At 33.0% G+C, this 21857-nt stretch overlaps 1 long non-coding RNA gene across 1 annotated transcript; it reads right to left on the reverse strand.

Annotated features, from left to right (window-relative positions):
• Window positions 1-152: 152 nt before the first annotated feature.
• Window positions 153-21314, reverse strand: LOC107501689. Its single transcript, XR_001594855.2, has 3 exons — window positions 21239-21314; window positions 11608-11771; window positions 153-1746 (listed from the first exon to the last, which is right to left on the reverse strand). It is a non-coding gene; the product is annotated as an uncharacterized LOC107501689 (long non-coding RNA).
• Between the last annotated feature and the right edge of the window lie 543 nt (window positions 21315-21857).

The raw sequence follows: 21857 nt of genomic DNA on the forward strand, positions 1-21857 counted from the left end.
TGATTGCAATAGTACACATATACTTTTCAGTACAAAACAACTAAACAATTTTCATAAACCTATGAATTTACACATAACATTTTTTAATTTTATGGAACCTAGCATTTAGGGAATGAGGAAATTGTTGAACAAACTGAAGTCATTTAATTTTTAAGCATTTAATTTTTACTCAATAAAAATTCCTTGCTTTACCTAGATGTATAAAATATAGTCTACTTATAAATGTCTAAATTGGTAGAGTTTGTATAATATTTTTGTTTTTGTGAATAAGTTATATCTTAAAGTCAATTATGTGGTTAGCATGAGACTTTTGAGCAAGGATTAAGGATTAGAGAGACAGCTAGTCCAAATAGTTATTGAAAAAATACTAGAATTGTTTGATCTAGTCATAGTAGTGATATAAACATTGTCTTACTAGTGTTTATTATAAAATGATGGGAGCTCTTATGCATAGGTAGTGTATATTATATACTGCAGAAAAGTTAAATTAGTCTAGAATACCTTACACTGTCTGCTCATTGGAAGCACTAGAACATTGGCTATGGTTTTTATTTGCTATTATCTCAATCATCTAATTAATTTCTAAAAGTATATATTTATTTGGTTTATTGTTTAGACATCAAAAAGATAACAAAATAATTAATTGAGACTAAAATAACATTATGAAATAAAAATTGCATGCAACAAATATTTTTTTACTGTATCATTCTAGCCTATGAGCCATCATTCGTAGGAATCAGTTGTTTTTAAGCTGACTTGACCATAAGATATGTGACCTGAATTGTACCAATCCTACTTATTCTACTTGGAACAGTGATTAGAGACTAATAGATAGCCATTAAGTATCCATGTGTGATGTTCCATGTAAACCCTGGAATTAGCCTTTGTGTGTGATTGAAGTGCAACATGTACTTTTAGTAGCTGAGGAAAGCCATATTATTCCTGAGGGAGCTGTTCTACAAGAAAAAAGAAACAGCAAGATTAGGTAAAATAAATACTCAGAGAAAATAGAGGACAGGGAGGAAAAAACATAGAAGGAGAAAAAGAGAATACTTCCTAAGTCCTGATGCTTCGAAGTTCACTTTTTAGGGCTTTCTTTGGGCCAAACTGCATTTGGTTTTTGTATATTTTGAGCCACTCATATTTTGATTCTTTAAAATCTCTATTTTGCTTAAGACATTTCAAGTCAGATAATGTTATTTTCCATAGCAAAGGAAGCTGTATGTTGTTCTCAATTGGATGCTGTTGGGAAGTGTGACTGGGAAACTTAATAAAACTTACCTAAGTAAAGATGTAATTGATAAAGAAGCAACAGTCGCTCATCTTAGCCAGGCTTTATCATTTTTGTGGTGTGGACAATGTTCATGTTTTTTTTGTGTTCAGACATAATTATTGAGTGTTCTTATTTTATCTTTCTTGATCTATCATGATCATAGTGTGGCCTTGTCTGATACTGATGTTCTGTAAATTGTTTATGTTCAACAGGAGAACACTAAGGCCCAGTCGATGATGTCAGATATTGCTTTTTTTAAATTTATTATAAGTAAAAAGTGGTCTTACCTTCTAATCAATTCCTCCTCATTAAGGGATTAGAAACACTATAGTTATCCCAGTTCACTCTGGTTCATCTTCTGTTGTCATCCAGATTCTGTTTGTTTGAAACTGATCTTCTCTATAACCCATGCTTACCTTGATCTATGCCATCACTACAACAGTAGGCTTTTTTCAGCGTGAAAGGATATAATTCTAGGAACAAAAGTTTCAGTTTACAAATTGTGCTAAAATTTGAAAATCAAATGCAACATCATTATCTACTATTTTTCCAAAGCTTATTCCTATTTGTTCCTATTTTGCAATGTTGAAATATCCAATACTTGCTGAGACAAGACTGTCATAATTGACTGCTCAATCCCATCTACCTACTACTCACTTCCCTATGTTTCTCTCTCTGGTCAGTGCCACACCTGGCAGAATTTCCCTGTGGTAGGAAAAAAAAAATGAGCTTTATATCACCTATCACCTAATTTTTGTTAGGAAAAAAGTGCCTTGCAGTTTAAAAACTTCCAGAATTTGGAAACTACCAGGGAAAGCTTCCATAATGGAATCATTATGATTATGATTTCATGATATTCTCTATTTTACTTTACTTTGTTTACTTTGTTTTATTTTATTATATTTTTATGTACTTTCGTGAAGATGATTTAAACACAGTTTGAGTAACTAAGAGAAAACCTAAAGAGTAGGGGCTACTTAGTTGACAGTCAACTACCCACAGACCTGAATGAACTAGCATTATTACAGAAACATATTTCTGAAGACTACAGCATCATTGTTACAAATAGGAGTTCTAAAGTCAGTTTCACTTAATTAAAGTGTTAACTCATCTATTTTCAAGTTGTGTTACTCTGGTTGATTTCATCTCTCTTGACATAGTTGCTTTACTTATAAGAGGAAAGAAAAACAGCATTAATCTGTGAAGGCTCAAAGAGAAAACGTGCATAAGGAATTTATCAGAGCTCCTGGGGCATAAGAAGTCCATAATAAATGCATACAAGACAAATCACACATAGACACACACACATTTTGCTGACATAAAAGTCAAAATGATTAATAGAGAATTACCTGACTTTTAATGAAAATATTTATTAAAAAAGTTAACAATGAGTTCATCCTATAAGGCAAATATCCATTAATAGTCACAAATTTCTCTCAATTTATAAATGGATATTTTCTCATCTATTAATTTCTAAATTTCCTAATTTGTGTTCACTTCTAGGAATACAAAGATAAAAGCATACATCTTTGATATTAGGTAGCCATTTTAAAGAAGAACAGGCATTTATAGTCAGTATATCTACTAGTTTTACACTGCTGCTTAAGCATTTACAATTGCAAATACTAAAGAAAAGTAATTCATGGCCTGCCTGGAGTCATTTGAAAATATGACATATTTTTTACAAACTATATTTCCTCTTAGTGTAAAAACAAGACTTTTGTTATTAAGAATAAATATATGCTACCCTATGTTCCTAAAGTAGTGAAAAAGTAGATTTGTCTACAAGAATGAGCTATAATCACTCAATAAGTGTTTTTTTCTTTTTTTTTCCAGAAAGTTGCCTCCAAAGCACAGGGCGGAAAAGTTACCAAAATAAATTATCCAGATAAAATATAGAAATACATTAAATTATAAAAGAGAGTAATCCTAGATATTGTGCTTTCCAAAATATGTTACTACCTATAGATTTATAGGTTTTTAAAATTTTTTCTCTTTTGTTATTTAAAGTACAATGACTATTGGTTTACCTTCAGTAGAAATAATAAATGCCAGGCATATATGTGAAAACTGATATGAAAATCCAAAAAGGGAGAATACTTTTACTTTTTTGTAAATTTTTATTTTAATTTTTTTCAGTTTATTGGGGTAACATTGGTTAATACCATTATATAATTTTTAGGCTTACATTATAATTTGACATCTATATATTCTATTGTGTGATTACAACCCAGTTTCCTTCAACTACCATATATTCGATCCCCTTAACCCATTTCATACTCCCTCAATCCCCCTATATTTGACCCCCTTTACCCCGTCTATCTCCCGCCTCCTCCCTCATCCCCTACCCTCTGGTAACCACTAGTCCATTGTCCATGTCCATGAGCCTCTGTTTGTCCTGTTCATTTGTTGTTTTTAGGTTTATATATGTTATATAATGTGATTTTCAACTTTTTCTGTCTGGCTTACTTCGCTTAGCATGATTATCTCGAGGTCCATCCATGTTGTCACAAATGGCAGTATTTCATCTCTTCTTATGGCTGAGTAATATTCCATTGTATATATGTACCACTGCTTCTTTAGCCAATCATCTATCGTAAGATACATCAGTTGCTTCCATATCCTGGCCACTGTGAATAATGCTGCTATGAAAATTGGTGTGCAAATATCTTTTCAGATATGGGTTTTCAAGTCTTTGAGGTAAATACTCAGTAGAGAGATTGTTGGATCACATGGTAGATCAATTCTTAGTTTTTTGAGGAACCTCCATACTAATTTCCATTGTGGCTGTACCAATTTGCAGTTCCACGAGCAGTGTATGAAGGTTCCTTTTACTGTGCATCTTCTCCAGCAGTTGTTATTACTTGTCCTGTTGATTATAGCTATTCTAACAGGTGTGAGATGGTATCTCATTGTGGTTTTGATTTGCATTTCTCTGATAGCGATGTTGAGCATCTTTTCATGTATTTGTTGGCCATTTGTATGTCCTCTAGGGAGAAGTGTCTATTCAGGTCCTCTGCCCATTTTTGATTAAATCATTAGTTTTTCTGCTGTTATTGAGTCATTAGAATTCTTTATATATTTTAGATATTAGGCACTTATCAGAGGTGTTGCTTTCAAATATATTTTCCCATTCAGATGGTTGTCTCTTTACCTTGTTACAATTTCTTTTGCTGAGCAGAAGCTTTTTAGTTTGATGTGTACTTGTTCATTTATTTTTGCTTTTACTTCCCTTGCCTTTGAGGTCAAATTCATAAAATCTTCTTTAAGTCCAAGGTCCTTGAGTTTAGTTCCTATGTTTTCTTCTATGCATTTTATTGATTCTGGTCTTATATTCAGGTCCTTAAACCATTATGAGTTCATTTGGGTGTGTGGTGATAGACAACAGTCTAATTTCATTCTTTTGCAGGTGGTCTTCCAATTTTCCCAGTACCATCTGTTGAAGAGACTTTTCTTTCTCCACTGTATGTTTTTGGCTTCTTTGTCAAAAATTATTTGCCTATATAAATATGGATTCGCCTCTATATTCTAATCTGTTCCACTAGTCCATGTGTCTGTTTTTCTGTCAATACCATTCTGTTTTGATTACGGTCTCTTTGTAGTATAATTTTAAGTTGGACAGGGTGATGCCTCCAGCCTTGTTCTTTTTTCTGAGGATGGCTTTGGTAATTTGGGGTCTTTTGTACTTCCATACAAATATGATGATTTTTTTTAAATGTCGATGGGATTTTGATGGAAATAGTATTAAATGTACATAATGCTTTAGGTAATATGTTCATTTTAACTGTGTTGATTCTTCCAATCCAAGAACACAGAATATCTTCATATTTCTTTGTATTTTCTTCAATTTCTTACATAAAGTCTTGTAGTTTTCATTATATAAGTCCTTCACATGTTTTGTTAAATTTATTCCTAGGTATTTTATCCTTTTTGGTGCAATTGCAAAAGGAATTATTTTTTCCACTTCTTTTTCTAATGCTTCATTATTAGAGTATAGGAATGCTATTGATTTTTGAACATTGGTTTTGTATCCAGAGACTTTACTGTATTTCCTTATTATTCCTAGTAGTGTTGTTGTGGAGTCTTTAGGGTTTTCTATATAGAGAATTATGTCTTCCGCAAACAGTGACAGTTTGACTTCTTTGTTTTCTATTTGGATACCTTTTATATCTTTCTCTTGCCTGATTGCACTCGCTGGCACCTTCACAGTTATACTGAATAATAGTGGTGATAGTGGACAGAATTGTCTTGCTCCTGATCTTAGAAGGAAGGTTTTTAGTTTTTCAACATTAAGTATAATGTTGGCTAAGAGTTTGTCATAGATGGCTTTTATTACGTTAAGGTACTTTCCTTCTATATCCATTTTGTTAAGTGTTTTGATCATAAATTGATGCTGTATCTTGTCAAAGGCTTTTTCTGCATCTACTGATATGATCATACGATTCTTATTTTTTAATTTGCTTATGTGCTGAAACACATAATCTATTCATGCATGTTGAACCATCCCTGTGTCTCTGGGATAAAGCCCACTTGATTGTGGTGCATAATCCTTTTAATATACTGCTGTATTTGGTTCGCTAGTATTTTATTTAGGATTTTTGCATCTGTGCTCATGAGAGTTCTTGCTCTGTAGTTTTCTTTTTTTGTGTTATTTTTAGCAGGTTTTGTTATCAGAGTAATATTGGTCTCATAAAATGTGTTCGGAATTGCCTCCTCTTTGATTTTTTGGAAGAGTTTGAGAAGAATAGGTTTTAAATCATTTTGAATGTTTGGTAAAATTCACTGATGAAGCCATCTGGTCCTTGAGTTTTACTTTTTGATAGGTTTTTGATGATTGTTTCAATTTCCATACTGCTGATCTGTCTATTAAAATTTCCAGTTCTTCTTGACCTAGTCTAGGAAGGTTGTATTTTTCCAAGTACTGGTCCATTTCTTTTAGGTTATTAAATTTATTTTATACTTTTTCATAGTATTCTTGTATGATCCTTTGTGTTTCTGTGATGTCAGTCATAATTTCTCCCCTTTCAACCTCAATTTTGTTTATTTGTGTTCTTCCTCTTTTTTCTTCAGTGAGTCTAGCCAGGGGTTTGTCAATTTTATTAATCTTCTCAAAGAACTAGCTGTTTATTGTATTTAGTTTTTTCTATTGTTTTTTGTTGTTTGTTTTCAATTTCAATTATTTCTGCTCTAATTTTGATGATTTCTTTCTTTCTTTTGACTTTAGACTTGATTTGTTCTTCTTTTTCTAGTGTTTTAAGATGAAGCATTAGGTTGTTATTTGGGCTCATTCTTGCTTTTGGAGATAGCCCTGTAATGACATAATCTTTTCTCCTATGACTGCTTTTGCCATTTCCCAAAAGTGTGATAAGTTGTACTATCATTATCATTCATTTCTTTGTATCTTATGATCTCCCTTTTGATTTCTTCTCTGACCCAGTTACTCTTCAATATCATGTTGTTCAATCTCCATGTATTTGTGTTTCTTCCTGCAAAAGCAGTTGATCTCTAGTTTCAAAGCATTATGATCAGAGAATATGGTTGGTATGATTTCAGCCCTCTTATATTTGTTTAGGCTATCTCTGTGTCCCAGTATGTGGTCGATTCTTGAGAATGTTCCATGTGCACTAGAGAAGAATGTATAAGCAGCTGTTTGAGGATGGAAGGCTCTGTAATATCAATTATCTCCAGTTGGTCTAATGTGTCATTTAAGGCTATTTTTTTTTATTGATATTCTGTTTGGATGATCTGTCCACATCCAACAGTATGGTATTTAGGTCCTATGATAGTGTTTTGGTCTGTTTCTCCCTTTATTTTTGTTAGTAATTGCTTTGCATATTTTGGGACTCCCTGTTTGGGAGCATAGATATTAAGAAGTGTTATGTCTTCCTGGTGCATGATTCTCTTAATCATTATGAAGCATCCCTCACTATCTTTCTTGATCTTTTTCTTAAATTTTAAAGTCTATTTTGTTTAATAATAATACCACTACTTCCACTTTTTTCTGAATGCCATTTCCATGAAATATCATTTTCCACCCTTTCACTATGAGTTTATAGTTGTCTTTGGAGCTGTGTTGTGTCTCCTGGAGGCAGCATATGCTTAGGTTTTTGGGTTTTTTTTTTTTTTTTTTTGATCCATTCTGCAACTCTGTGCCTTTTTATTGGTGAGTTCAGCCCATTTACATTTAGGGTGATTATTGAAATATGAGGTCTTTTATAGTCATTTTATCTTTTGCTTTCTGGTAGCTCAGTGTTTCCATTGCTTCCTTGTCCTTGTGTTTCTGTTTTCTTTATTTTAATTGGCTTCTGTGGCTTTTCCCTCTGGTCCTGCTTGTTTTATGTTATTTATATATTTCAGTACTGAATCTTTGGTGTGTGGTTACCATTATGAATATAAAAAAGGTAGTTATGTATATACGGTCATCAGTTTTCTTCTGCGTATGCCTTTTCTCCTTTTCCTGCTGAGAAAATGGATCTTTGAAACCTCCCCTTTTCAGTCATTGTTATCTCAATTTGTTCCTATGCATGCTGAACACTCATTACTATCTTGCTGTAGCATTTTTTTTCTTATTATTTAAGCATTTAATGCCCTGTTCTTAGTAAGGGTTGCACTCTTCTGCTTCTATTTGCCTGAAAGTCACCTTACTCCTAATTATGCATTTTTTTATTTTGTTATTTTGTTTTAAGTGAACTGACATCTTTCAATTTTTCCTGTAGTGCAGATCTCATAGTGGACAATTCCTGCAATTTTTGTATATCTGGAAAAGTCTTCTCCTCCATATCTAAATGAGAGCTTAGCTGGACACATTATTCTAGACTGGTAGTTCCGTTCATTTAATGGTTAAAATATTTGATTCAATTCTTTTCTGACTTATAAGGTTTTCACTGAGAAGTCCAAGGATGATCTAATGAGTTTTCCTTTATAAGTTACAATCTTGTTTTCCCTGGCTGCCCTGAGAATTCTGTCTTTGTTGTTAATTTGATAACTTTAATCCAATGTGTCTTGGTGAAGGCCTTTTTCAGTTGAGATAACTGGGTGTTCTGTTGACTTCTTAAATTCCAAGCTCCAGCTCATTCCTGAGATTTGGGGAATTCTCATTCACTATTTGTCTGAAAATGCTTTCTAGTCACTGCTCCTTTTCCTCACTTGCAGTAATGCTCATTATTCTTATGTTTCCTCTCCTAATGGTATCAGCTACTTCTTGGTATTTCTCTTTCATTATTTTTCATTCTTTAGTTTTTCTCTTCTTCCTTCTGATTTGCGTCTAGATTTCTGTCTTCAATATCACTGATTCTTTCCTGTATCTGGTAGACTTTATTTCCCAAGCTTGCTATGTCATTTTTCAACTTTTGCAATGTGTTCTTCATCTCAAGAAGTCTATTTGGTTCTTTTTGAGGGTTTCAATCTCTTTGTTCTGTTCAACCATTGTTTTTCAATTCCTGAAAGTGTTGATTTGAGTTGTTTTGAATCTCATTGATTTTTTTTTCAGAAGTTCCATCCTGAAATCTCTGTCATTTGTCGCATATTTCTATGTCTGTAAGCTTATTATCTGGGTTTTTTTTCTCTTTCTTTCTGAGATACCTCGTGACCTTGGTCATTCATGATGTTTAATGGAGTATTTCTCTGTCTAGGCATTAATGGAAGTATATTCTCCTTTTTTTTTCCAGAAAGGAGGTTTATTATATAAAGGTCTCTCCTTAAGTAGCTACAAAGAAGGTGCTTTTCTTCTGGTTTCCAGTAGGTGGCATCTAAGCCTCTTGGATGCTTGCTTTATATAAAGCCTTAAAAATTCCTTTTTATTTTTTGATAGATAGTTAATCATGCTCACTACCCTCAGTTTCAGTGTCCCTGTCTGTGTTAGCAACAATTTTGGTAGTGTTTGTTCAGATCCCCTGGGGCTCTGCTGTGATTGGTCTCAGAGAGTATTGGGAGAGGGGCTCTCTGTGTTGGGAATTGGGGGCTGCTGCTCAGCCTTGGTTTTGCAGTCAGGCCTGGTAAAAATCAACTGTTCTTTGTCTGCGGTCCCATCCTGCTTCTCTGCTTTCTGCCCTGATTACTGGGCCTTGCTTCCAGCTAGTAGAAATTCCAGCTCTTCCAGGCAGGCTAATCGAGGAAGTCACCACGCCTTCACTCCTCCCCCTCCTCCTGCAAAGAACTCCAGTAGCTCTTATGTGCAGAGCCTACACTCAGACGTGTAGGTGAGCAGTTTGAGTGATTTTTGTTGAGCTGTAGATGTTCAGCTTATTGTTGTTTCAAGGGGAGAGATTTGAGGATGTCTCTCACTCTGCTATGTTTCCCAGAATTGGGAGAATACTTTTAATTATGACTATGCACGTGGTTTGAAATAAAGTTTATTTTTTAAATGTTATGATTTTTTGACTTTTTAAAAAATGATTTCTCAAAAGGAAATTTATTATAGTGTCTACATTTAAAGAGTCCAATGGAAAAAATACAAAGTCTTGTGGATGCTATTACCAAATACAGCAATTATTAAAATACTGGTACTATATTTAAATGTATCTTTTATCAATTATATCTTGTGATGTACACAAGGTACAGGAGAATGCCTCTTAATTACATTTACATTATGACATTTAATTACAAGATCTGAATAGTACCATAATTAATTTTTCAAGAAGCCTCAATATTCCTAGTGTCATCCTTTCTGAAGCCTTAATATACCTAGCACTTATTAAGTATTTGTCATGTGTCAGGGACTGTGCTAAGTGATTTACATATATCATGTTAGCTTTACTCAAGAAAAAATCATATGAAATACATACCATAGCCGTCATCTCACAATTGAGGAACCAAATCTCAGAGAGCCAATTGACATGCCTAAGATCACATAGGTGGTAGGTCTGTTGAAATCAAAAGCCCCTAATCTTAATCACTAAGCTATAATGCTTCTCCTTGGCAGTATTATGTGAGTACTTTATATGTTAAGCCTTCCATTGTCTCATTTATTGTGTACACCTACTATGCAAGAGTAGGTACCTACCCATTTTAAAGATGAGAAAATAGACTACAATGTTAGTAAGTTAAAACCAGTATCTAAATTTAGATTTGTCTAAATCCAAAGTCATAATTGTAATGTACAAGTCATACTGTCCAAATTTCATATGTGCCTGAAAAAAAAAAGAAGCATTATTTTATTCTATGTATATCCTTATTCAGACTAGCATTTTTCTAGTAAATGGTAATATATTTTGGAAACAGGTATAATTATTATTGTCATTAATATATATATTTTTTCATCCTACCTAAGAAGGAAACTTTTGCAAGAACTTACAGTTCTTTGGGAAAGTACCAAAGTTATTGAACTATATTTCTGAAACAGATTTGAATACTGAACTCAGGCTTAATAAATAAATTTACATAATCCAAGCATTTCTACTAAGCTGCCTATGATTTTAGAATTGAAGGATGAAAATATCTCTATCTACTAATTGTATTTAACAAGCACAGTTTAAGATAAATTCTGGGACAATAAGAAACCTGTGAACTAGATGAAACCTTTCTCGTGCGACCCTCCATTACACCCTATCATGCTTCTTAGTCCACAAATAAAATGTGCAGATTACTAGTAATAGTATGTACCAGCAAAGAAGAGCAAGACATTGAATCAGTTTTATCACAGGTCAACAAAAATGTATAATAGAGTATGAATGATGCTAAAAATAGGAACATTTAAAGAAGGAGAGTAACTCTAAAGATAATTAGGCACTCAAGGAAAAAAGATATAAGGAAGAGGATATGAAAACCATTTAAGCTCTGAAGCCTTTAAGTCTTCAAGGAAGAAAGGTGCAAGAATATTAACTTCATGGAATGCTAATTTGTTTGTTGTTGCTCTCACTGCATTTGCTTTCTATTTTTATAATCACAGGGATTTCACTAAGCTGTTATTTTAATTTTGCAGAACAAAATAACCCTGCCTAGAATTTAATTTAATAAGCACATTTTATTTGTAAGCTTTTGTCTTTAAATGTTATAGAAGTAGCATTTAGGAATAAACGGAATCCTCTCTCCTCCATTCCCAATTCCAAATCACCAAACTGAGACTCTAATTACGCTGGACTGAAAGTTCAAATACTCACTCCTGAATTATTCCACAGTGTCTAGGGTATAGATCTATTGTACAAACCGTCAGAAGCCAATTTTAGGGCATTTTGGATGGGGAGTCACTTCTCTACTCCCCCGAAAATTAAGAAAACATAATGGATGTCCTTCACTCATGCCCAGGACAAAGTTTCCCTCCAACCATTTCCCAATGAACAGTTTATGAAGTAAAAAGTGTATTAGACACCTCTTAAGGAGATCCTCCCAGATTTTACCTTTCTCTCATTTAAGTTGTCACTATATCCAGGAGTTCTGTCTGAGTTGCTGTCCTATTCCCTCAGACATCATCTGAGCACACCTTTCTTCTTGCTAGTGCTGTGTGCTTCTTGTGTTCTGCCCTGGTATTCCCCAGTTGAGGGCTTACAATGCTTCTGAACACCTATAGAGGAAAAAAGAATGATGGGGAGTTTAATACTTTAAAGTACAACTTCACTAGAGGCAATTAAAAGTTAGTAGATAAATTCTTACCCCTTTCAACTTCCCAGTGGACTCTCTAGAGACATAAATATATGGCTTCTCATTACATGGTCTGACAATATCAAATAGTTAGTCACCTCAATAGCACATCCTCACATTGACTCTCTCTCCAGACCACCTTATCTCTCCTTGCCCTTGACTGCTTCTGCATGGGATAAGTCCTGATCAAGTAAAAATCGTAAGCCTTTTACCTTAGGCTCTGCTTAGTCTGGGAAATCAGACTAAGTCAGAGAGGTTGTTTAATTTATTGATTCATTCATTAAGAAAACAATAGAAGCTGAGAAAATAAAACCTTTCACAAACTTTATACATTGCTTCAAAAACATTTGTTGACTATTAAACATCAAGAACTGTACTTGCTCCTATGGATATAGTGCTACATAGGAAGACACTACTGCCTTCAAGAAGCTTACATTCCCTTTGGAGAGACATAAAAAAATCAAGTCAATAAGTAAAGTAATTAGAAATTGTGTTAAGTTCTAAGAATAAAACAAAGCAGCATTCTGAGGAAACAGCAAAGGGAGAGATTCTTTTAGAAACGGCTGCATTTGGGGATGTTTAGCAGACAGAATTCTTAGTGGCAAGCATCAGAAGCTGACTCCAGCTGGTTATAAGAAAATATTGAAAATATATCAGCTAACTTTCAAAACTGTTGAGGGGAATGGAGAACCAGACAGAGTATTCTAGGACCAAAACCAAAACCACACAACAGAACCATCCTGATGAAGAAACAGCTGCTAATGTTTCTGCTGACCCACCATGGCCAATGTAAATCATTTCTGCTGCCCACCAATGTCGCTTTGATATAAAAAAATTTATTTTTAATACTGGAAAACTAATACCACTTCCACAGAGGAAAACACCTCTACTGCCTTCTGTGACAGCAAAAAGGGAGACACCACTCAGATATTTTTTGAGATTATTGAGAGAGAGTCTGCTTAGTTGGTTTTGCTCATTTATCTGCTTCTTAATGCAAAGGAGCCTTGGAATCTGAGTTATGTTTGTGTTGGACGTGTGAAACTCATGATATGGGTATTCCCATAAATATAGAAAGACAGCTATAATAGGACAAATGCATTAAAAAAGTACGCTTTTTCAAGACACTGTGTAAAAAACTAAAAGAACTGTTATTGTTTAATAGAACAACAAGGTTATTCTCAGCTCTAGAAAGAGATATATTAGGGCTATGTTGAAGAGTTACTACATCTGGATCATAGAGGACAAAGGCAAAAGTGACATAAGACGAGGTTGGAAAGCTAGATAAGACCATGTTATGAAGGACGTTAACACATGTTGTCCTTTAAATATCATCCCTGCCTAACAGTCCTCCATTCTGTTGTTAGTTTGCGAGATGATTTGGGATCTATGCAAACCACAACTGTGAAGTTGGAAACTCATTTTCTCTCCATTGTAAAGAGTTCAGGAACCCGATAAGTATTCATACGAAATAAATGAATGGAACACAAGATGAATTTTCATATAAAGGTTTAAGTTTTAAAATTGGAATATTTTAATAAGAACTGAACATTTTCATTTGGATGCTAATATTCTGAAAATTGTAGTATATGACAAATCGTGTTCTCCAACAATTTATGATAGTTTAAAAAATAGAACTATAAAATATTTTACACCATTCTCTTTCTAGGTAGACCATACCATATGCATATTTTCTTAAATTGCAATACAAATTTAGAAATAATTATTTACGGACCTGATAAATTTGTCGCAGAGTTTCTGCATGCATACATTTTTCTATCACTAAAAATTGGATTTTAAACACTCCTTTCAGAAACCCAAACTTGAGTAATATTTAAGGACAAATAGTATGTTATTTTAAAGCTTTAATGTTAATATTATATATATAGTGCATGAAAAAAGCTCTATGATATCATATATAGAGCTATTTCACACAATATGTGTTATACTTCCAATCTTTTATCTGTTTCTGAAATAACACATGGTATAAAAGCATGTAAATCTTTTACATTGGAAAAAATCTGTCTTTTTTTTTTTCCATAGCAAAGAATAAACTCAAATATATCTGGCTATTTGCTACACATTTTCTGAGTTCGTAGTCATAGATTACTTACTGTTATAACCAATAGCTATTATTATACACAATAACATATACCAGATGTTCCCATGAGATATCACATTTACTCACCACATTAATAAAGTGATTATTACTACAGTTTTACAGATAAAACAATAATGGGTCACTGAGGTGTATTGATCTTCCAAATATTGCAAATCAAAGATTACAAAGCAATCTCACATAGCTACATGAAATACATGAGGTCAGGGATTCCACCTAAGTCCTTGATCAATGATTCTGGTGCTCTTTTTACTTTCCCACATTATCACCAGATTATAAACATTTTTCAATAAACATCTGTGCTACTTTCAAAAATATATAAAAATAACTTCTTTTATGGTTACTTTATATTATAACTGATTATTGCAACAAAGCTACTCTGAATCACATTTTCATCGAATCTAGATAGAGCCATTTTTTCCCCATTTTCCTTCCTTTCTTGGAAAAATAGCTACACAGAGGAAAAGAGATAATTCTCGCTCATGCATTTTACTGGTTAAAAGAGAAGACAAGAGTAAAGGCATCTCCCAGGCAGAATTACTTCATAGTTCTCCTTGGGAAATTGCCAGGAGACAGAGCATATGCTCACTCTACATTTCAAATACAGATATGCCACACATTGTTATATGTTGTGAGGCATCACACACTGTCAATGTATATTAGTGTGTCATTGATTCTAATATATTTTAGTGTGTTTTATTTACAAAGTCATAAGAAAGATACAACCTCAAAAACATAATCCCCATTATGTATAGATTAAAATAAAAGTAAGGACAATATTAAGAGCAAAGACAAGTATTTACTCAGCAATATCAAATGACAGCATGGTCAGATGAGACACATATATTTCTCACATTATATGATAGGGTAAAGGTTTTTCTTCCTTTGGAAGATACAGGAGGAGTAATGTTCAGAGAAGGTATACATAAATGGAATATCACTATTTGTAAATGGATGTAATAAGTTCAGCCTAAAATTATTAGCTAACAATAACCTTGTTTCCATAGGTCTCTACATTTTTCTGGAATCTAACCTTCAACTACCTATGTCATGACTTAATTCTGGAAGCTCCCAGAAGGTATCTCATCATGTGCATTCACACACAAATACATTTTCTCAGCAGCTGTTAAAACAGAAATCAGGTTTTTTGTTTGTTTTGCCTTTAGCTCTTATTGTTCTAAAACCACAAAGGTGTTCTGTGCGAATAAATAACACTTGAGACCATTTGTTTTCATCAAGTAGCAACTGCTTGAGAATTTCTCAATGCTACGTTGTAACAAGAGCAGGAAGCATCTGGATTCATTTATGAATTAGGAGAATCTGCATTTTCTTGTCTTCTAGTTCTATTTCATTATCTAAACATTCTGACTTCTAGATACCTTATATTTGTATTAACTTTTCTTAAGAGATATAGAAAGGTGTGTATTCACCCATATGTGACCAAGGTAAACTATTCCAAGCTGATTCTCAATTTTGCAGTTCCACAGATCTAATTTAGTTAGCTCACCGAGAGAACAGATTCAAGACAACAAAATTAATAAATACAATTTCCAAATCAGATGCCAGCTTATTAATTTTTAAGGGGAATATTTATTATCTAAGGACATAAATATTCATGTTTGTCATGGACTATGACTGAAATTTCAGTCATTTTGATTTATGGTTATGCATTTATCAATATCTCCATTTTCCTAGTATTATTAGTGTTTAGGAAAGCTGGCTTTCACTACTTTACTAGAGAGAAGAGGTATAACACAAAATATGCCTATCAAATGTATTCAAAGTATATACAATAGAAAAGTGTCCAAGCATATACAATAGAAAAGTGCCAACAAATAGTCGATGTTTGGTCCACAGGTGCCAAGTTTTCAGATGTCTCCATATCATTGAAATGATGGACATGGGCTAGAAAAAAACTGCATAGAGAAACATCAATCATTTTTCTCACTTGTAATCTCTCAGCAATTATATTACAGAATCAATTTAGGTGTTCAGGCAACTGAACCATAAATGTCATTCTAAGTCCTCAAATGGAAATTAATATAACTTCTTTCTTGACTAGCATTCAAAATGAATTATTAATATTATTTTTACTAAACTCAGGTTATACTTTGAATAAGGGAGAAAAAAGTGAAATATAAAGAGGAAAAGAATAATAGAGTAGATTTTTTGCAATTTTTAAATTTCAAACTACCTTTTTATCCTGATATATTTCACACTTTCAACAACTGAAGTATTTTCTCTTCCATCCCATCATGCAATTAGTACTGATGTTAGCTTATAAATTTAATGCCAATATTAATTTCTTTAAAAAGGTAAAATGTTATTAAAGTAAAGCATATTATCATGGCTTATACTTGCCTCACAATGTTACGGCTTATGGTCTCTATCAAGGCATTAATAATCAAAAGCAAAAGTGAGAATTATCCAACATAGAAGAGGCCTACTACAGTCTTTTAAAATCAGTTTTATATATAATTTCTACAGTTTTTGTTCCTTATTATCTTTTTTATTTTTAAGGCATCTTTCTATTTTCAAGTCACTCATTAGTTGGATAACAAGGAGATATTGAAAGAAAAATGGCAGATATAAGATAGACCAGATTTTATAACTGCAGATAAATAATAGAAATTTGAAGACAAAGCTTTGGATATAACTAATAAAAAATAAACCAAGCATTAAAATAGATATTTTCTAAGAAAAATTCAGATTACCATACTATCATCTCATAAGTCATTATGTATATAAATAGTTCTTTCATTTAAAAAATTTCAGTGGGAAATCTTGTTCTCCCCACTTCCCACCAGTGTTCTTTCAAAAATAGTTTTAAATACATTGTGATTATTTCTTTTTCTATTTTAGGAAATATACTTGTTATTGTTGATTTAGTTAAATGTCTCTAAAATCTGAAGCAACATATTGAGCACATATTGAATTATAGCTATGTCTTAAAGTAGGATTGATGTCATTAACTGAACAAATTATTTCATAAATTGCCTCTAAAAACTGAAGGATCAGTAATTTTGTAAAGAAGGCTGGAAGCTTCACATACAAGTTTGCTGAGTCTCCTTAAGTCTATACACTGGTATATAAATAACAGGAAGTGAGCTTCGAGCATCTAAAGAAAGTTGGAGCTAGCTATCTGCTATATCACGGCTCTTCCTGATTCTTTTATTATGTTCTCTACAAATTAGTGACTTCTTAAAACAATAAAATCACTTACTATTAAAAAATTGATAGCCATCGCTTTCCTTATTAACTCTCTCTTGACTCACGTTGTTGAAAATTAAATGATAGGCATGTCTATGGATGTGTGTGTACACATATATTATATCCTGAAGCTCTGTGGTCCTGTTTTCCTCCTGTTCTTCATGCTATACATTTCAATTTTGTCCTAGTCCGTATTGTACTAAGTGATTAACTACATGCCATCTTCCAAAGAGGAGTTGCATTATCACAGGGACTTTCTAATGTGTGCTAAATCAAATATTTAATTTGTTTAATTGTTACAAAGGCCAGTGCAATGGAATGGTCAACAATCACTCCCTGAACTTCACAACCCTCATCCCTAGATTCAGAGAGTTGGGTTTTTATATCTTGACTCCTTTATTTCTCCTGCTATGTAATGCTTTGCAATTAATTTCAAGCCTTGTCACTTCCAGGACAAGAGAGATTTTACAGTCTGGGAATGATTACTCTAGATGGGATTAATCTATGATGAAATAGTGTTGAGGGATATATCTAGACATACAGATATTTGAGTTTCAGGCATTGGGCTCTAGGAAAAAGCTCCTTCATATGTGTTCTATCTAGCTCCTCGCCTCATGCCAACTGCCTGAATTGAATTGAATTTTAACTAGTTCTTTGCCAGAAGTGTTTATTTTATATATTAGTGGTAAATTTGAGCTTTCTTTAGAGGTCAGCTTTTCTGTAATTAATCTTGGATGATTTGCTCATTAAGAATGACTCATATTTTGGTATATATATGATTAGTGTGAAAATTTAAGTTTACCTTATATTGTGAGCCCTTTTTGAGGTTTAATATATTAGAAATATATAGTGGTAGAAAGATGTCCAAAAGTCAAAGGAGTGAACTTCAAGGGGTTTTCAATGGCTAAATCTGGGACAATTTGAGGAATAAAATGAAAAAAAAATAGTAATAGATTACAACCCATAGAATAAATCAAGCATTCATGAGTTTACATCAAGAAATAATTGAATAAAAATGTAAATGAGTGAAAAGGGAAAGCTCTTCCCTACTACAAAATTCCAGTTAATAAATTTTGAGGACATAATAAGATAGAAAATTCGCTATGTAGCAAATACTACATTAATAATTGTTTTAGTCAAGACTAATCAATAGATGCTAAAATTCATGGACAAAAGTATGATGAGACACAGAATATTTACATCATCTTCAAGAATATCCTCTCAAGATAATTATTAATTACAAGGAAAAAAAAATAGTAACAGTAACTTTAGAGTGGAGAAACTTGGTAGACTCCACCTTACCCAAGTGGTCAAATCCAGCATTACCAGCATGGATAAATTGACAAAACTGACACCATGTGCCTACTGAAATGGCACTTTAAAAAGGACACAATATCACTTCTGTGTATTTTTGCCAAAACTATGTAACCTCGTTTAATCAAGATGAAAGGTGAGATAATCTCAGAGAGCCATTCCACAAAATAATTGTCCAGTATTCTTCAAAAGAGTCCACATCATGAAAGACAAAGAAAGCTAAAAATCTGTTTTAAATTAAAGGAAACTAAGGTGACATGGCAACTAAATGCGACATTTGATTCTGGATTCATTTCTGAGTCACTAGTGATACAATCTACCAGATTTTAATAAGATATGCCAGTTAGTTAACAGTATAGTATCAATACAAATTTCTTGTGTTTGATAATTATAATGTGGTTATGTAAGATGATTACATGTATGAAATCTATATAAAGAGTATACAGTAAGAATATATGGAAATTCTCTTTTTTTCAAGTCAGAAACTATTTTAAAAATAAAAATTGGAAAAATGTTAAAAGTTATAGAAAATTTTCTGATCTCTAAAATGTTTGCATTTTCCTGACCTCTTTCAGGAGCCAATTCATGAACTCTATCACTGGACTACTAAAATGGTCTCTTAGCAACTCCAGTCCATTCTCTATACTCTAGCTAGAATGATCTTTTCAAAACTAAATATGATCATATCATCTGCCTCCCATGACTTCATGTTTCTTTAATGGTAAAGATGCTATACGCCCTTCAGTAAGAGAATCTTTACAATGATAGTTACTCTTCCTATCAGGTGTTCCATTCTCTTCTTTGCTAATAACTACTATTTTTTTAGGCACCTGATGAAGCCTTTCCACCTTTATTGACTTGGTCAAATATCTCTATCACAGACATCATGACATATGGTTCTGTCCCTTTTAGGATTTGTCATCTCTGGCCAAGGGAAGAAGGACCATAGTGTTGTCACATATTTAGTTTATTACTCAGTATTCAGGGGTTCCCTATATAATCAGATATGACATACTTGTTGAAATTCTAAAAGTCCTGCTTCTTGGGATAGGAAAAGCTGAAGAAAGACATGTATTAAAAGGAGTATGCAAAAAAAAGAAAAAAGAAAAGTGTGATATCTGGGCTAGTAAAGAAGCTCTGGTTTCCTACTCCTATAATTTAACCTTTTGCTGACAAGAGCAAAGGATGTTAAACCTAAAAGCTCCTATTGACCTCAAAGTCTTTACTTAAAAAGAAGATAAAGATAATGGTCGAAAGGGAATAAGAAGTCTTGTATGAATAGTATGGATTGAATTATGTCCCCCAAAATTCACGTTAAAGCCTTAACCTCCAGTGTGACTATTCTTAGAGACAGAACTTTTAAGAAGTAATTAAAATTAAATTAATTCAATAAAGGTGAGGCCCTAAACTTATAGGTTTAGGGTCTTTATAAGAAGAGACATGAGCGAGCTTCCTCCTCTTTCTGACTGCCATGTTAGGACAGCACCAGAAAGCTGCCATCTGCAAGCCAGAAAGAGGGCCCTTATTAGAAAACTATCCTTCTAGATGGATCTTGGACTATTAGCCTCCAGACTGAGAAAATAAATTTCTCTTGTTTAAGCCACCAGTCTGTTGAACATATTTGACTTGAATTTCCTCCTTAAAACTCACTGGGAATGATTTTCTGAGGCAAATATTACTCTGATACCAAAACCTGGTAAAGATAACACAAAAAATCAAAACTGCAGACAAATAACTCTCATGAACACAGATGCAAAAATCCTAAATAAGAAACTAGCAAACTGAATACAGCAACATATTAAAAAGATTATATGCCACGATCAAGTGGGCTTCATCTCAAAGGCACAAGGATGATTCAACATACTCAAATTGATTACTATGATACACCACATAAACAAATTAAAAAATAAGAATTATATGATTATATCAAGAGATGAAGAAAAAAAAGCCTTCAACAGGATACAGTATCCATTTTTGATCAAAACATTTAACAAAATCAGTATAAAAGGAAAGTACCTTAACATAATAAAGGCCATCTATGACAAACCTTCAGCCAACATTATACTTAATGGCGAAAAACTAAAACCCTTCCCTCTAAAATCAGGAACAAGGCAAGGCTGTCCACTATCACCACCATTATTCAATATAACTTTGGAGGTCTTAGCGAGTACAATCAGGCAAGAGAAAGATATAAAAGGCATCTAAATAAGAAATGAAGAAGTCAAACTCTCACTATTTGTAGATGATATGATTCTCTATATAGAAAACCCTAAAGACGCCACAAAAACACTGCTAGAAACAATAAGTAAATACAGTAAAGTCTCGATACAAAATAAACCTAACTTTAGGTTTATTTTCCAGGTAAGTTTGCAAATACCAAGTATTAAATCTGAAAGACTTACTCATCTATTCATGACAATCTAAACTGGGACAGTTTAGGTGTATATGCAGGATAGCAGGATTCATGCTCCCTTTAAGCAAATTGGCCCCAAGAGAAGATATCATTGAGTGAGAATATCTGGTCATTCTCAAATTGACAATTCAGATTTACTAAATGCTATGATAACAAACCCTATAGTAATGCAAATTTGTGTATAACATGTAGCATGACTAGCTTTTCTCTTGATTCCAGGACTCTCAGCTATCATGGCTATCATGTGGGAATAGAAGAAACTCCAGTACTTTAGAAGAGGAAAGGAAATCGTAGAGGAAAAAGTGCAGTGTGGCAGTGAAATGGTAACCAACCTCACCTCAGGAAGTTGGGAGATAGAGGGTGTATCTTCTGTCGTAAGTATTCATTCTCCTGACCAAATCTGCCCATATCAAATGCTGAAATTAGCACAAACAAACCAAGACAGTTCGGGAATTGCTGCCTCTGTTTCAGAAATTCCTGCCAACCTTAGGACCCAGAATGGTCCCCACTGATATTTACCTTGGATCAACAACAATTGAGTGGGGTCAAAGTCAAGATTTATATTGATTTGAAATCTCAAGTTAGGTCTTCAGAACTCTAGCCAGCTCACCTTGGTTATTCATTAACCTCTCAATAAAAAGACCTCATTTTTAACATGACTAAAAATTTTAGACCTTGCATATGGTATAATGGAGATATAATAAGGAAGAAAGAAGTAAGTAAAGAGGCACTTAGATAAAATTGTTTCTCATTGAATCAAGAACATAAAAAAAGTATATTGCCTTCTAATGACATAGTTATCTATTTAATAATAATGTTTTGTTTTGTTATGTCAAATTAAATATTTAGAAGGATATATTCTAAATTGTAAACACCAGATAGCTGTACTGACAATATATTTTAAATTAATTGTTGTTTATATGTTTTTGATTAAATTTACATTAAAACTACATTAG

The sequence above is a fragment of the Rousettus aegyptiacus genome, unplaced genomic scaffold, assembly GCF_014176215.1.
Source record: "Rousettus aegyptiacus isolate mRouAeg1 unplaced genomic scaffold, mRouAeg1.p scaffold_m13_p_10, whole genome shotgun sequence".
In the NCBI taxonomy this organism is placed as follows: Eukaryota; Metazoa; Chordata; class Mammalia; order Chiroptera; family Pteropodidae; genus Rousettus; species Rousettus aegyptiacus.